Raw genomic sequence first — 12,055 nt, 5'->3', positions numbered from 1 at the left:
TTAGATATATTCATGTGTTTCTCAACATAAGAAATAATTTGATCCTCAGTTACAGTTGATTTAAAAGAAGACAAGTGAACCCATTTTTTCTAAGACACTACATCAAGTTCATCATTAGCATCAACTCCAATAATGGCATTATTTTGCTTTTGCTTTCGCTTTGCCTTTGCCTTTTCATTTTCACTAGCAATATTATTTATTTGGTTGCAATTGTCATCTGTATGAGTGGTTATGACATTCGTACAGCTGGAGAGAGCAGCCAAAACAGCAGTACTCTGGCGCGAAGAAACATCTTCAGTGTTGTTGTTCTCGTGCACATGATTAACATTAAGAGTAGAAACATCAAGCTCACTTGAAATATCATTACCCCTAGAACAAGCAGCAACAGGTAAACTTGGCAGCACCACCACACCATGAGAGATACTTGTAGAGAGCCCATTAGCATGCGAAGAGTTGTTTGCCGAGGTATCTGTATTAGGAGCCAAACCAGTATTAACTGGGAGAGATTCCAATGACGTATATCCCGTTTTGTTGGCATTTGTTGAGAGATTTATAAATGTAGATATCATCATTTTCATTTCTTTAACTTCATGTGAGAGATTTGCTAATTTAGCAACAATGTCATTTGCAGTATGGACACAGACATCGCAATTATAAACAATATGCCTGTTTTTCTTCATGCATTCGAAAACACTTAATTCAGCAACTCCTGAGCAGCAGTAGTGAAACTTTCCATTGCAAAGTTTACATTTTACGTGCTTTTCTGAATTAAACGGATTGAAACACTTTGCACACAATGTCTTGGGCTGAGCACCATCCATAATAAACAACCGAACTGCACAACAGTCAAAGAGTCTATAGAATATTTTGTCAAAATTTTATTTCTATAGAAAATTTTGTCAAAATTTTATTCCTATAGAAAATAATGTTAAAATTTTATTTCTATAGAAAATTTTATCAAAATTTTATTTCTCTAGAAAATTTTATCAAAATTTTATTTCTATAGAAAATTTTTTAAAAATTTTATTCCTATAGAAAATTATGTTAAAATTTTATTCCTATATAAAATTTTGTCACTTTTTCTATAGAACTTTTGTCAAACTTTTATTTCTATAGAAAATGTCAAAATTTTATTTCTATAGAAAATTTTGTAAAAATTTTATTCCTATAGAAAATTGTGTTTAATTTTATTCCTATAGAAAATTTTGTCAAAATTTTATTTCTATAGAAAATGTTGTCAAAAATTTATTTCTATAGGAAATGTCAAAATTTTATTTCTGTTGCAAAATTTGGTCAAAATTTTATTTCCATACAACATTTTGTCAAAATTTTATTTCTATAGAAAATTTTGTTAAAATTTTATTTCTATATAAAATTTTGTCAAAATTTTATTTCTACTGAAAATTTTGTCAACATTTTATTTCTATAGAAAATTTTGTCAAAATTTTATTTCCATAAACAATTTTTTCAAAGTTTTATTTCTATAGAAAATTTTGTCCAAATTTTATTTCTATAGAAAATTTTGTCAAAATTTTATTTCTATAGAATATTGTGTCAAAATGTTATTGCTATAGAAAATTTTGTCAAGATTTTATTTTGTTGCAAAATTTGGTCAAAACTTTATTTCTATAGAAAATTTTGTCAAAATTTTGTTTCTTTAGAAAATTGTGTCAACGTTTTATTTCTATAGCAACTTTTGTCGAAATTTTATTTCTATAGAAAATTTTGTCAAAATTTTATTTCTATAGAAAATTTTGTCAAAATTTTATTTCTATATAAAATGTTGTCAAAATTTTATTTCTATATTTTTTTTTTAAATTTTATTTCTATAGAAAAAAATTTTTTTTCAAATTTTATCTCTATAAAAAACTTTGTCAAAATTGTATTTCTATAAAAAATTTTGCCAACATTTTATTTCTATAAAAATTTTTGTCAAAATTTTATTTCTATAAAAATTTTTGTGAAAATCGTATTTCTATAGAACATTTTGTTAATATTTTTTTTTGCTATAGATTTTTTTTGAATTATATTGCTATATTACATTTTGTCAATATTTTTTAAAAATTATATTTCTATAAAAAATTTTATCAAAATTGTATTTCTATAGAAAATTTTCCCAAAATTTTATTCCTATAAAAAATTTTCCCAATATTTTATTTCTATAGAAAACTTTCCCAAAATTTTATTTCTATAGAAAATTTTCCCAAAATTTTATTTCTATAGAAAATTTTCCCAAAATTTTATTCCTATAGAAAATTTACCCAAATATTTGATTTCTATAGAATTTTTGTTTTCAAAATATTATTTCTATAGAATTTTTTTTTCAAAATTTTATTTCTATAGAAAGTTATGACAAAATTTCATTTTTTATAGAAAATTTTGTCTAAATTTTATTTCTATAGAAAATATTGTAAACATTTTAAAAATTTTGTGAAAATTTTTTTTTCTATAGAAAATTTTGTCAAAATTGTATTTCTATGGAACATTTTGTCAAAATTTTATTTCTATAGAACATTTATTCTTTATTATTATTCCTTGCCTTTTTGCAAAACTCTTTTTTTTTATAGCTAACCAAACATTGAGTGTTTATTTGAGTATACCCAACCGATCCACAAAATTTAATTTTGGACTACACATTCTCCCCGGCCTTTTTGGTAGGAGATCGAATAATGGTGTGTCATAATGATGGCGCTAAAATTGCAGGAAAATTGCAGGAAAATTGCAATCTTCTCTACACACACAATATTTTTGCACAACTTAAAACGGCCCCTAGCGAAGTGTGATAAAAATTTCTATGCGTTGGACATTTCGACAGAGAATTGTGGGCGTTTTGTGTTTTTCTTGCTTCATTCATGCAACAATTGTGACATAATTTTTCTAAATATTTTTGATGTTGAAAAATGTCTGCATTTCATATCAACTATGGCCAGAGAAATATAAGACATTTAGATGAGTATAGGAATATGTTGGACCACTATCGTAGCTAATGCCTATGCGAGAAAATATCTGTACAGAGAAAAAATTGAAATCAATTAATTTTTAATATTTTTCTAATGAATGTGACACATTTTTTTCTAAAATATATAAAAAAATAAGGAATGCTTTTCATAGAGACCATCATGTAGTAATCATTGTGGATATTTTCACTAATTTGTTATTAAACTTATTAGGAGGCCAAGAAGTCAACCGACCGGTAGGTCGGTACAAACGGTACAAATTATTTAAATTTTGTCGAAAAAAATGCTAAATCCAATCTGAAAATTTTTTGAAAATATTTAAGGTCAAACGTTTCAGGCAAGCGTTAGAATCCATTAAAAATTATAAAAAATATATAAAAATGATATATTTGACAAAATATCACAGAATTTACATCCAAAACATTGAATTCGGAACACACCTAAAGAAGTGATGCAATTTCAGTGCACCGGCTGTTGAAATGAACAACTTCCGTCCTATGACAAGCCCATGTTAAATTCATCGCTTCTGCGTCAATTTTGCACCACTTCCGGATCCAAAAAGAACATTTGCATGCGACGCTTTTTTTTCTGGGATTATTTTCCGGAAGTATGTAATTCTAAATTCCAAATTTATTATACCATCATCTAATGGCGGTGGCTATAAAAAGTGTTAAAACTTTTTAAAAACATTGCAGAAACTTTTTAAAAAGTATATACAAAAATATTAAAACACGAAAATGGTGACAAATTTACCAATAAAGTGACACAATGGTAATGCTAAGCAGCGGTCATTATTGTACATTATAGTCCCCGCAATATTTACACATTTTGCCAACTAATTGTCGGGCTAAAATTTCCAAATTTCTTTGGCAGAGATTTGGTAGATCAGTTCTATTTTCTAATATAGCCATCACTCAAAGTCTTTGTTGTAGTGATTATCGCTATATTTTAGGTAATTTTTTTTTTTTTGGTTATGCTAAATGGCACAGAGAAGACACTAAATACACTTACCGTCCCACGCTAACGCATTTTTCTTGACAACATCATCACCGGTATTAGTTTCTATGAAAATTCTGTTTTTGTTAAAATACTATTCGGCGCCAAATATATGTCGTCTTTAATGCTGCATATACAATATGGTAAAATAGACTAGAGACAAAAAGCATATGCATAAAAATATTAATCGCTAATGCAAGACTTTTTTCTGTAAAACATTCTTTCTGAAAGTGAAATCAACAGATTTTTCCATATATGGAACATCTAAAAAAATTTACTGACATCCAAAAATTTTGGCTGAAAATAATATTGACCTACACTCAAAAAGAAATTTATTTGGATCCACAGATTTCGACCTTCCCTTAAGGATATTAGGAATTTGGGACATTTTTAGCGAGATATCTAGATTCAAGTTTAGGATTAATAAATATAAAATTAGGATACATTTATTTCTGTAGAAATAAAATTTTGACCTTATTTTCGATAAAAATAAAATTTTGATAAAAGTTTCTGTAGAAATAATATTTAGACAAAATTTTTTATAGAAATAAAATTTTGAAAAAAAAATCTATGGAAATATAATTTTTACAAAATTTTCTATAGAAATAATATTTTGACAAAATTTTCTATAGAAATAAAATTTTGACATAATTTTCTATAGAAATAAAATTTTGACAAAACTTTCTATAGAAATGAAGTGTTTTGTAAATTTCCTGTAGAAATAAAATTTTGAAAATTTTCTGTAGAAATAAAATCTTGAGATTTGTTTTTTTTTTGAAATAAAATTCTGAAAATTTTATCGAAATAAAATTTTCTGTAGAAATAAAATTTTGATAAAGTTTTCTGTAGAAATATAATTTTGACAAAATTTTCTATAGAAATGAAATTCAGACAACATTTTCTATAGAAATAAAATTTTGATAAATGTTCTGTAGAAATAAAATTTTGACAAAATTTTCTATAGAAACAAAATTTTGACAAAATTTTCTATAGAAATAAAATTTTGATAAAATTTTCTATAGAAATAAAATTTTGACAAAATTTTCTATAGAAATAAAATTTTGAGAAAATTTTCGATAGAAATAAAATTTTGACAAAATATTCTAGAGAAATAAAATTTTGGCAAAATTTTCTATAAAAATAAAATTTTGACAAAATATTCTAAAGAAATAAAATTTTGATAAAATTTTCTATAGCAATAAAATTTTGATAAAATTTTCTATAGAAATAAAATTTTGACAAAATTTTTCCATAGAAATAAAATTTTTACTATAGAAATAGAATTTTGACAAAATTTTCTATAGAAATAAAATTTTGATAAATTTTCTGTAGAAATAAAATTTTGACAAAATTTTCTATCGAAATAAAATTTTGACAAAAATTTCTATAAAATAATATTTTGATAAAATTTTCTATAAAAATAAAATTTGACAAGAGTTTCTATAGAAATAAAATTTTGACAAAATTTTGTGTAGAAATAAAATTTTAACAAAATTTTCTATAGAAACAAAATGTTGACAAAATCTTCTATGGAAATAAAATTTTGACTAAATTTTCTATAGAAATAAAATTTTGATAAAATATTCTATAGAAATAAAATTTTGACAACATTTTCTACAGAAATAAAATTTTGAAAACAAATTTCTATAGAAATAAAATTTTGAAAAAAATTTCTATACAAATAAAATCTTAACAAAATTATCTACAGAAACAACATTTTGACAAAATCTTTTATGGAAATAAAATTTTGACTAAATTTTCTATAGAAATAAAATTGTGACAAAATTTTCTATAGAAATAAAATTTTGACAAAATTTTATATAGAAATAAAATTTTGACAAAAATTTCTATAGAAATAAAATTTTGACAAAATTTTCTAGAGAATTAAAATTTTGACAAAATTTTATATAAAAATAACATTTTCTATAGAAATCAAATTTTGACAAAATTTCTATAGCAACAAAATGTTGACAAAATCTTCTATAGAAATAAAATTTTGACAAAATTTTCTATAGAAATAAAAAACACCACCGCCGAGGAACGCAAAGCTTTCGCCTATATGATTGTAGGTGTTGGTCTCGTTGACAGTGCTTATGCTGCCAAGGGTTTGGTTAATACCTTCGTTGGCTCAATGAGCGCTTCCGCTGATGTGTTGGCCATGGCCAAAATCGAAATTAAATTCGGCGATATTCCAGAAGGCAAATCGGTAACATTCAAATGGCGTGGTAAGCCTTTGTTCATCCGTCATCGTACCGCTAGTGCAATTGCCTCTGAACGTGGTGTCCACAGCAACTTTGCGTGATCCTCAAGCTGGTGATGAACGTGGTACAAAATCTGAATGGTTGGCCGTCATTGGTGTCTGCACACAATTGGGTTGTGTACCAATTGCCAATTCCGGTGATTTCGGTGGCTACTATTGCCCCTACCACGGTTCTCACTACGATGCCTCAGGACGTATTCGTAAAGGTCCCGCTCCCTTGAATTTGGAAGTACCCGCTCATGTATTCCCCGATGAAGGTACCTTGGTTGGATTCTCACTTAACCAGAGGCTCGACAATGTCAAAAACTGTGTTTTAAACTGAATCTTCTCGTTCAGGCCATAAGGTAAAAACAACAACCATAACATCCTAACAAAAACAAAACTATGATATGCAACTGAAGATGACAACCCTCAGGCATTTAGATAAATAAATTATAGTTAATTAAAAAAAAAAGCAGTGAAAATAAAATTTTGACAAAATTTTCTATAGCAATAAAATTTTGACAAAATTTTCTATAGAAATAAAATTTTGACAAAATTTCCTATAGAAATAAAATGTTGAAATAAAATTTATATAGACATTTTTTTTAAATTTTCTATAGAAATTAAACAATAAATTTGAAATAAAATTTTGACAACATTATCCATATAAATAAATTTTATATAGACATGAAATTTTGACAACATTTCCTATAGAAATAAAATTTTGAAATAAAATTTATATAGAATTTTTTTATTAAATTTTCTATAGAAATTAAATAATAAATTTGAAATAAATTTTTGACACAAATGTTTATGGAAATAAAATGTTGACAAAAATTTCCATAGAGATAAAATTTTGACAAAACGTTCTATATATATATAAGGTTTTGACCAAAAATTCCACAGAAATAAAATTTTGACAAAATATTCTATAGAAATAAAATTTTGAGAAAATTTTGACATAATTTTGAATATAAATAAAATTGTGAGAAAATTATGCATAGAAATAAAACTTTGACAGACGTTTGTATAGGAATAAAATTCTGACATAATTTTGAATAGAAATAAAATTGTGACAAAATTTTATATAGAAATAAAGTTTTAACAAAATTTTCTATAGAAATAACATTTTGACAAAAATTTCTATAGAAATAAAATTGTGACAAAATTTTATATAGAAATAAAATTTTGACAAAATATTCTAAAGAAATAAAATTTTGGCAAAATTTTCTATAGAAATAAAATTTTGACAACATTTTCTATAGAAATAAAATTTTCTGTAGAAAAAATGTTTGCTAAAATTCTCTATAGAAATAAAATTTTGATAAAAGTTTCTGTAGAAATAACATTTGGACAAAATTTTTTATAGAAATAAAATTTTGAAAAAAAAATTCTATGGAAATAAAATTTTTACAAAATTTTCTATAAAAATAATATTTTGACAAAATTTTCTATAGAAATAAAATTGTGATAAAATATTCTATAGAAATAAAATTTTGACAACATTTTTTACAGAAATAAAATTTTGAAAAAAATTTTCTATAGAAATAAAATTTTGAAAAAAATTTCTATACAAATAAAATTTTGACAAAATTATCTACAGAACCAAAATTTTCTATAGAAATTAATTTTTTATAAATTTTTATAAATTTTTTATAAATTTTCTGTAGAAATAAAATTTTGATAAATTTTCCCTAGAAGTAAAATTTTGAGCATTTTTTTTTTGTAAATAAAAAAGAAAATTCTGACAAAATTTTCTTTAAAAATAAAATTTTGACAAAATTTTCTATAAAAATAAAATTTTGACAAAATTTCCCATAGAAATACAATTTTGACAAAATTTTCTATAGAAACAAAATTTTGACAAAATTTCTATTGAAATAAAATTTTGATAAAATTTTCTGTAGAAATAAAATTTTGCTAAAATTCTCTATAGAAATAAAATTTTGACAAATTTTTTCCATAGAAATAAAATGGGTGCTATAGAAATAGAATTTTGACAAAATTGTCTATAGAAATAAAATTTTGACAAAATTTTCTATAGAAATAAAATTTTGACAAAATTTTCTTTAGAAAGAATTTATCCAGAAAATGAAAAAATAGCCAATAGCCTGTTTTTTTTATTTTGTTATACATTTATTATAATTTGTAATTGTAAGAAAGATTTTAATATCTAATAATTAAAAAAATTAATAAATAAATATTTAAAAAAAAATATATACTTTTTAGTTAGTCTTTCTTAAATTTATTTTACATCCTACGTTTATAATTTGGTTCCAAACAGCGATGTTTGTTCGTTTAAAATTTCGTTTGGGAAAAAAATATTTTTAGGGCCTCTATTTAATCCTAGGATAAACTATTTTTAGCTCACCATTTTATCCAGCAAAACGGATGTAATTGTAGAGATTAGGTGACTGTTTCGCATAGATTAAATCAACTGAAATGAAATTAATCTAAAAAGAAGACTTAATGAATGATATTTAAACATTTTTGTTTTTTTTTGTTTTTTTTTTTTCATAATACCTATTTAGATTTATTTGGTGCATATAAGCATTTGATGCTATTGAAAAATTTACTCTATTGTCAAGGTATTTCTTTGTGTCTATTATCAATATCTACAGCCTCCAGAGAACTCTTAGTTCCATTGGCCTCCCTTGAACAGGTGTAAAAAGATCATTTATATGTTATTGGCTTTTGTATGGCATCCATTAAATACAATTAAAATAATTGTAATTGTGTTGCGATTGATTAAATTAAAAGCAAAAATCACAAAAAAAAAAAAACAGAAAATCAATCATTAACATTGCATTTCGTGACATTGCATTTCATTGTGAAATAGTTTCATTCCATCACTTGCATTTGTATTAGCCGCTGCTGCTGTTGCTGATTATTGTCGTTGATGAATTTCATTCATATGTTGTTGAGATTATTAATGTAATGCGGTTATGCCGGCTGCTGTCTCCGATGCTGTGTATGGCATTTCAATTTTGATTATTCCGATCCCTCTCTAGGCATCTTTTGGTTTCACCAGGGGGAATAGACATTTGCTGTAATCATTGTTTGTAATTTGTAAATAATTAATAATAATATTTATACATGCCAATTATTGTTTTTATTATTTTTTGTTTTCATTGCTGCATCTTCTGTTTTACTATATAATATAAAATATTAAAAATGAATATAATTATTAAAAAGGCGGATGTCGATTTAGACGACTTTAGGGTACCCTAAGCCAATACCTCAATCGGTTGATCATTTGTCATATTTTTTTTCTCTTGAGGAAAATACTCTACAATAAAGGGCAATTTCAATTTACAATTAATTATTATTCCAGTTTCATGTACATAGTAGCTTAAGGAACTTGATCAATAGAGTCATTGAAAGAAAACACCAGATAGAAATCTATACACGCCTTGACAGTACATGTTTCAGTTCGGACGAATGAACCTTTCCACAGCCTTTAGTATGGATCTGGCCGGGATAGATAAATCAATTTTGGGTTCTTTATGCTAACTTCTTATGGAGAAAACATCTAGGAATTTTCCTCTTATAAATTGAATCATCTTAACTCCCACTGTGCATCATCTCTTCATATAGCTCCAAATCCCTTAATCTTATTATACCCTGCGCCACACTGTGGAACAGGGTATTATAAGTTAGTGCATATGTTTGTAACACCCAGAAGGAGACGAGATAGACACATGGTGTCTTTGGCAATAATGCTCAGGGCGGGTCCCTGAGTCGATATAACCATGTCCGTCCCACCGTCCGTCCAACTGTCTGTGAACACATTTTTGTGATCAAAGTCTAAGTCGCAATTTAAGTCCAATCGCCTTCAAATTTGGCACATGTTCCTAATTTGGGACAGAATAGAACCCTATTGATTTTGGAAGAAATCGGTTCAGATTTAGATATAGCTCCCATATATATCTTTCGCCCGATATGGACTTATATGGCCCCACAAGCCCGATTTTTGGCCGAATTTGGTTGAAATTTTGTTCTAGGAGTACAATTAGTAGTATAGTCAAGTGTGCAAAATTTGATTGAAATCAGTACAGATTTAGATATAGCTCCCATATATATCTTTCGCCCGATATGCACTAACATGGACCCAGGAGCCAGATTTGTGGCCGAATTTGGTTGAAATTTTGCACTAGGAGTACAATTAGTAGTATAGTCAAGTGTGCAAAATTTGATTAAAATCGGTTCAGATTTAGATATAGCTCCCATATATATCTTTCGCCCGATTTGGACTAATATGGTCCTAAAAGCCAGAGTTTTGGCCCAATTTGGTTGAAATTTTGCAATAGGAGTACGATTAGTAGTATAGTCAAGTGTGCAAAATTTGATTGAAATCGGTTCAGATTTAGATATAGCTCCCATATATATCTTACGCCCGATATGGACTTATATGGCCCCAGAAGCCAGATTTGTGGCCGAATTTGGTTGAAATTTTGCACTAGGAGTACAATTAGTAGTATAGTCAAGTGTGCAAAATTTGATTGAAATCGGTTCAGATTTAGATGTAGCTCCCATATATATCTTTCGCCCGATATGCACTTATATGGACCCAGAAGCCAGAGTTTTATCCCGATTAGCTTGCAATTTTGCACAAGGAGTACAATTAGTCATGTGTGTCAAATTTGATTGAAATCGGTTCAGATTTACATATAGCTCCCATATATATCTTTCGTCCGATTTGGACTTATATGGCCTCAAAAGCCAAAGTTTTGCCCTGACTTGCTTCAAATTTTGCACAAGGAGTACGTTTTATAGTATCGGTAATTGTACCAAATTCGGTTGAAATCGGTTCAGATTTAGATATAGCTCCCATATATATTTTTCGCCCGATTTACACTCATATGACCACAGAGGCCAGTTTTTAACTACGGTTTAGATGACATTTTGCACAGGGAGTAGAATTAGCATTCGAGCTATGCATGCCAAATTTGGTTGATATCGGTTCAGATTTAGATATAGCTCCCATATATATGTTTTTCTGATTTCGACGAAAATGGTCACAACACCAACATTTTCCTTGTTAAATCGCCACTGCTTAGTCGAAAAATTGTAAAAATGACCCTAATTTTCCTAAACTTCTAATACATATATATCGAGCGATAAATCATAAATAAACTTTTGCGAAGTTTCCTTAAAATTGCTTCTGATTTAAATGTTTCCCATATTTCTTTACTAAAATTGGGTTCCACTCTAGTGCATTAGACAACTTTAATTTTGAGTCTATAGATTTTGTAGAAGTCTATCAAATTCTGTCCAAATCGAGTGATATTTAAATGTATGTATTTGGGACAAACCTTTATATATATAGCACCCAACACATTTGACGGATGTGATATGGTATCGAAAATTTAGATCTACAAAGTGGTGCAGGGTATAATATAGTCGGTCCCGCCCGACTTTAGACTTTCCTTACTTGTTTTTATTTCGCTTTTGTTAGTGCAGTAAAATCATTTCACTCGAATGCGAAGGATTTCCGACCAATCAGCTTATCCTCATTCTTTCTTAAGACTCTGGATGATAGATAATTATCTTAGAATTAGTATCGATTCAAGATTTGCTCTCGAAACGACAATATGCTTACTCGAAGGGCAGGTCTATTAAGTCCGTATTGCATGAACTAGTCATTGAAAGCTCACTATCTGTCAATCAATTGTGGCATTTATAGACATCGAAGGGGCATTCAATAAAGTCCATGCGAGTTCGATATTAAATGGATTAACGACTCTGAATTCTGATCATGGGATACCCAGACTGTTAGGAGAGCCTTTAACGAAGAGTCGTGTTGCAGCTAGAGCGAACAAAACCGGTCGGTGAAAACCGGTGGAACGGTTTTTCGTTT

At 27.1% G+C, this 12,055-nt stretch overlaps 1 protein-coding gene and 1 pseudogene across 1 annotated transcript in view; both read left to right on the top strand.

Annotated features, from left to right (window-relative positions):
• The window catches only part of LOC142228544 (tRNA dimethylallyltransferase), a 591,910-nt gene that overhangs the window by 212,047 nt on the left and 367,808 nt on the right, over window positions 1–12,055 (top strand). The window lies entirely within an intron of this gene.
• LOC142228951 (cytochrome b-c1 complex subunit Rieske, mitochondrial-like) lies at window positions 5,977–6,535 on the top strand (annotated as a pseudogene).

The sequence above is a fragment of the Haematobia irritans genome, chromosome 3 (assembly GCF_050003625.1).
Source record: "Haematobia irritans isolate KBUSLIRL chromosome 3, ASM5000362v1, whole genome shotgun sequence".
Lineage (NCBI taxonomy): Eukaryota > Metazoa > Arthropoda > Insecta > Diptera > Muscidae > Haematobia > Haematobia irritans.
Note: the sequence above shows the minus strand (reverse complement) of the source record. Positions and strands in the feature narration are given on the sequence as shown.